Source organism: Magnolia sinica, chromosome 13 (assembly GCF_029962835.1).
Source record: "Magnolia sinica isolate HGM2019 chromosome 13, MsV1, whole genome shotgun sequence".
NCBI lineage: Eukaryota > Viridiplantae > Streptophyta > Magnoliopsida > Magnoliales > Magnoliaceae > Magnolia > Magnolia sinica.
The window spans coordinates 35,677,969-35,684,263 of record NC_080585.1 but is presented as its reverse complement, the minus strand read 5'-3'; positions in this window follow the sequence as shown (position 1 = coordinate 35,684,263).

Here is a 6,295-nt window from a genome sequence, read left to right as displayed (position 1 = left end):
TTTAATCTAAGTGATTATATGATGTGAGCGAGGCTACTTAATTATGTGAAGTTTGCAATATGTGGCCACTCAATCATGTGAAATGTTAAGGTTTAAATAACCATAAATTGTGAAATCATAAAAGTAAGGCAATCGGTTATGTAATTATATGATGCATTTGAAGTTATTTAATTATGTAAATTTATATCTATGTATGGCCACTAAACCCTATACTCATATATGCACATAGCGTTACTTAAGCATATAAACTTGTGATAATTGTGAGACTAATTTGATATATAGTCTAATAAAATCATGTGCCCATTAAATTAAATAGACTTGTGACAATTGTAGGGCTACTTGAAGTAGTAAACTTGTGATATTTATGTGTCCATCAAACTATATAAAGTTGTGATATATATGGCCATTTACCTAAGTAAACTTATGATATTTATATAACTACTACACTAAGTATACTTGTGATGCGATATTGACATTTAACCATACGTGCTATGATGATTAAGTGTCTTGGAACTATGTGAACTTAAGATAATGGTGTGACCACTCGAACATATGAGTCATGCTAACTACTTAATATCTTGAAATAGAGGATTTGTAAAATACGCATGTAACATTTGGTTATGTGAAGGAATATTAATTGAATGGCCACTTGACCTTGGAACATTGTAATAGATATGGGACTACTTAATTATGTGAAATTATATGGCCACCGGGCCATATGAACTTGTAATATGTGTATGACTATTTCTTTAGGTGGACTCATGATATATGCATAACTATGTAATTATATGAAGTAAACTGTAGTATATTATGTATGATGCTCAACTTCAAATAATAAATTGAATACATAATTTAATTATATATGTTATGAATCACATGATTTTGAATGTTTGCTTATCGCTAAGTGGTGGTGATGGATGTGATAAATTGTGAGTACTTTCCTATATGATAAATAAAGTAAATTATGGTCACCCAACCTAGTGATGAGGTGTAGCATTATGGCCACTTAATAGTATGTTAATGCACTAAGAATATAGCCTCTTAAATGTGTCACTAAATGCCATGTTATAATTGATGTTTCATGATTCTTAAATGCATTGGAATGTGTAAGCTAGCTTGGGTATAATGATCATTGAATCACGTAATCTTTAAATGTAATTATGTACTAAGTAGATAATATAAACTTATATGATTATACATACTTTGTATATTTATAATAGGGTTATCCAGGTACATGCACATTTCATAATGGTATTATGATACACTAAGCATGCATGTATGCACACGTATTATGGTCAATTTTATACATGGCATGTATGTATGGAACATGTGAAAAAATATATGCATGACTTCATGATTTTGGATCACATAATGGTCATATACATAGATTGAGGAGCTATGATTATTGTAATATGTCTTATATATGGACTTGTGGGCTATGACTATGTTGGTTGGCATTTGGAGGATGGTAACGCTTGTTGATTGGATATATTATATATGCACGTTTGAAACCCCAGTTGATTGGGTACATGCTTGGCTGAAGCCCTAGATGACTGGGTACATTATATATGCAAATGTCACATAAGCATGATTGCACTTGTGCATTGCATTAGCATGACTGAGGCATTCAATGATTTGAAGGCATTATACATGTGTTGGAATCTTGGCATATTATGTACATGGCATATTCATGCATGATTAGAAATGTTATTGTATTCGAGATTAATATACTAAGCCTCGTGGGTAATGGATATAAATTATGATGATTTGGACATCACAATTATATCCATAGTTTATGAACACCAAAAATATTGTTTATAGTAAGAATTAATACATAAGCCACCTGAGTGGAATTTCTTAAACCTTGTTGGTACCATCAGGTGTCTTATCATCAGGTCGAGTGGATACACTTCTATGATTGATTTAAGACATGTTACCAGGGTCGGGTGAGAAGAGGTCTGACCATTCTGGCATGGGTGAATGTGTGAAATAGGTTCAAGTTGACCCCCTAGTAAGATTAAGGGTAATCGAATATATTACTATTGGGCCGAGTGGAGTTGACCTAAGGATCATGATTGATTTGAGCCCCCATCGTCGAATTTAGGCATGCGAGGCCTACACCATGGTTGATTTGGATATTGGCCTCAGTGATTCTATATGGTAATTATAATTATGTGTTGGATAGTTAACTTTAAAGACGTGACATATATGATTGCATTGTCATTTATTGCATTGCATCATGTTTATTAGCATCATGTGTTATTGCATGTGTATTATTACACTCCGATATTAATAAATTACATGGTATAGCATAGAAACACTGCACACACGAGAGATGTACTTATTGAGTTTTTTAGCTTATATCTTCTTTATTTTAATTTTTTTCATGGTAAAACAGGCAACAAGAATAGCTTCGCATGGATTTTATATTATACACTTTCATACTCTTGAATTATGTAATGTATTTATGTATTCTGAACTTATATATCCCATGTAATTGTAAATGATATATAATGAAATAAAAGTTTTTGAATTGCTTTCTTATCTAATTGAATCATGTTTGAGGGAAATACTATCAACCATCGAAAAAAATTTACCTAAATTTTCTTGGTCATATTCCAAGAACGGAGTCAGGGGTCTGGGCTCTCTTTTTTTAACGTGACACTTTAGCACACTTCACTTTTGTGGATAAGGAATTAAATGACTAATGCTCCATATATTTAAGGTTTTTTTTTTTAATTATCATAAGTATAACCCATTATTAGGTGATACCAAAATATTGCTCCATTAAGATTCATTGTATACGAAACATAAAAAATAAAAAAAAACTCATTGGAAGATCGCATCAACTTTTTATCTGAAATATTTTAGTTGAATGTTGACCTTTGTATTTTTCTTCCTAACTGATAATCTTCAGTAGATAAATTAAAAGGTTAAGATTGTCCTTATTGGGCTTCAATTCAACTATATGACCACACGTGTAGTGGTTGGTCAAGATTTGATCATACGTGTGCATGCGTGTATGTGTCAGGTATGCTAAAGTCGTATGTGACTCAAAACAAATTGAACACCTTGTAACCTTAGGTGTTAAAATAGATTGATTAAGACTGAATCTAAAAAATCGACCATCTACTCAATCATCGATTAATAAGAAATCAGATGATATGCAGGGGGGTTAATTCTTTAGATAAGTTCTTTCTACCTTTGATGCAATGACTTTTTAATCACTACGGTAATAACTTGTTCCATTTATTAACAAAGTAAATATTTAATGAAAAATAAAAAATATAAGGCAAATATTATTTTTTTATTAAACTAGATATAAGTATAGTATAATTGACAAATAAATAAATAAGTAGAAGAGATTACCTAAGATGATTTGTGCGAGCAAAGTGACAATAAATGTCTGATGGTTGAAGTTTGACCAATTGGTAATGGCTTGGAGAAATTGTTAAGGATATAGTGTTGAGATTTTTCTTTTTTTCGTTAAAATAAATAAATGCTTTGAATTTTGAAATTTTCGATTTCCCTCCAAAATATTTTGAAATTTATCTTTGTTCTACGTCACTTAAAATGTAAAATTTTGGGGTTTATAAGCTTCCTTATGTTTACCTTATTTACTTAGAGAAGAGAAGAGAGAGAGGGAGGGGGGGTTAGATTGCATATTCTAGTAAGTATTAGAATACATGCACGCATGCACGGGTATGCATGAGGGCATGGGCATTGAGGCGGTGTGGTTCGAAAGGCATTAGTGGCGTACTTTGTACTTTACATGACCTAATGTGAACTATCGTGAGACAGTGCGAGAGGTGCGAAATGTGAGAGAAATTAACTTACATTAGTTCTTAAAAACAGTTTGTTCTGTCCGTTACGAAAAACGATTAGAAACTGATGTTGGTTAATGTTAACGATCCAAAAATGGCTAGCCATTCAATGATCTAAATGGTCAGATCTTTAATTCAACGGTCAAATTAATGATACACTGGTCTGAAACATCCGGATTAATGAGCCAACATTCGAAAACATTTTCACAATATTCTAATATTTTATGGCTTTAGGTGCAATAGTTTATTCCCTCCATCTATATAAATTGGACCCCTCCAAGTCCAAAGTATAAAAAATCCAATCGACATCCTTTGCCAAAACACAAAATCTTTTTCTTTTTCTTTTAACTAAAACAAGTTAGTAACACATTAAGTACCTAAAATTATTAAGTTTTGAGTTCAAATACTCACTTAGTATGTCAGAAACAGTGATCGTGTTAGCCAAGTTCCTAAGGTGGTCCTTTCATGATTATTGCACACATGACCAAACAAGGCTTTTGTATATTGGAAGCGATTCGTCAACAACTTGCCAATAATCTTTAATATCAGAGGAGATTGGGCGAATCACAATTTAGGGACACATATCTAATACGTTATTCAGCTTGATTTTAATTATTTTTCGGTATTAAAAATCTTAATTTTAGAATTTTTTTCTAATAATTAGGGATTTGAAATCCAACTATGAGATCTTGAACAATAATCTAAATTAATTGACGTGCTGTATTGATACACTAGATAAAAGTGAATGAATTAAACTAAATCTACGCTAAATGATCATGACTTCCTACAACATTACACTGAACAAAAGTGGAGAAACTAAACATAACTAAGCTAAGTTAAAATAATCATTCATATGAAATAAAAAGCTAAGATAGAAAATGTTAAGCTGAATAAGAGATATTGTGTATTTAGACTTGTAACAACTTAGAGTTTTTTATTCTTTGTTATTTTTATCAACTTAATTAGATAGTCAATACATTTGCGTGTGACTTCTTAGATTTCGATATCGTTTGGCTAATATATAAGCGACCTTGGATGAATACATTTCTAATTCAATATGAGGTTAATTAACCATTGAATTACGTATTTATTTATATTTATATTTTTTAATGGCTTATTCTTCCTGCAACACCATTGATAAGTTTTTGTATACTTACTACAACCAAGCGTATCTAGTTATGTGTTACTATGCATCATCGCCTTGGCGTTACATGGGTTATGCATACTTTTTAGAGATACTACATATGTATGTGTTGCTCGTATCTTCTAAACACGTGTCCTCGAAAAACGACCACCTCTAGAGTTTGGATCTCCTTAGGTGTTATAGAATTCCTACCATAGCACGTGTATCTAGCAAAAGTATCCTTAAATCCTTACTATTTTGAATCTTTATTATCTCTACCTAGCCTTGCGAATAGCCTTTCTCATTTTTCCATCTAAGTATGTCAACACATGACGGCATCCTATTTATTAAATATGGTGAGTGTGACATGTTGAGAGTAAGTTGTTAGATTTAAAATACAGAGAGATATATCAAAAAATCAAAAATAATAAACCAGAAATAATAATAGAAGAATATGAAGAGCCGATGCATGTTACTATTGATGTCTTAAAGACAAATTTCTCTCACATGAAGACGATCCTTAATACACTAGGTCTCAACAAATCTGTCCCCAAAATACAACAACACTCATCCGAGATGAATGACTTAGATCCGGTGCACTCTCAATTACAGCCACACGAACTCAAGAATATTAAAATTGATTTGCCTAGAGAAAACACGAAGGAGAAACTAGAGAAATTTTTTTTCCTGATAGATTTGTAATGGAGATAAGATATCTTTATAAAGAAAAATTAGGTGGTCATTAGGCTCGAAGTGCATCTAAGTAGCATAATAAATGCAAGTCGGCTCATGCCTGCTCATTAATTATCAAGAATATATGCAACAATTTTTTTTCCTCGTACATAAGTAAGCCAAAACATATATAGAGAAAACTAAGGGATTGTTTGGATGCTTATAAAATTTTAAGTTGTAAACACATTACACCTGGAAAGAGTTTCAGGAGTAAACAGTTTACATACTATTTTGTTTGACTTTTAAGTGGTAATATATTTACAGGTTAATAGATTATATGTTTGGCTAGCCATTAAAGTGTTTATAATGTATAAAATATGAATTCATACCATAGAGTCGGGGCATAAACCTTCCAAAATCAGCAAATCACATAAGAACTTGATTTTTATTTTTATTTATGGGTTATAAAAGAGCATTAAAACATGCACACATTAAACGGATTTGTTGTCCTTTACCCATCGCAGTGGGCCCCAAATGCAATCTGAAATTTTTTTAATAGTAGACGTCTCATCCTTCTGTTAAAGCATAAAAATATGAAAGAAGATCGGAAGGAAAGAAGATTAAAAGGAAATTGAAGAAGCAACAGATGAAAGAAAAGTGTTATATTCAAGTGTTG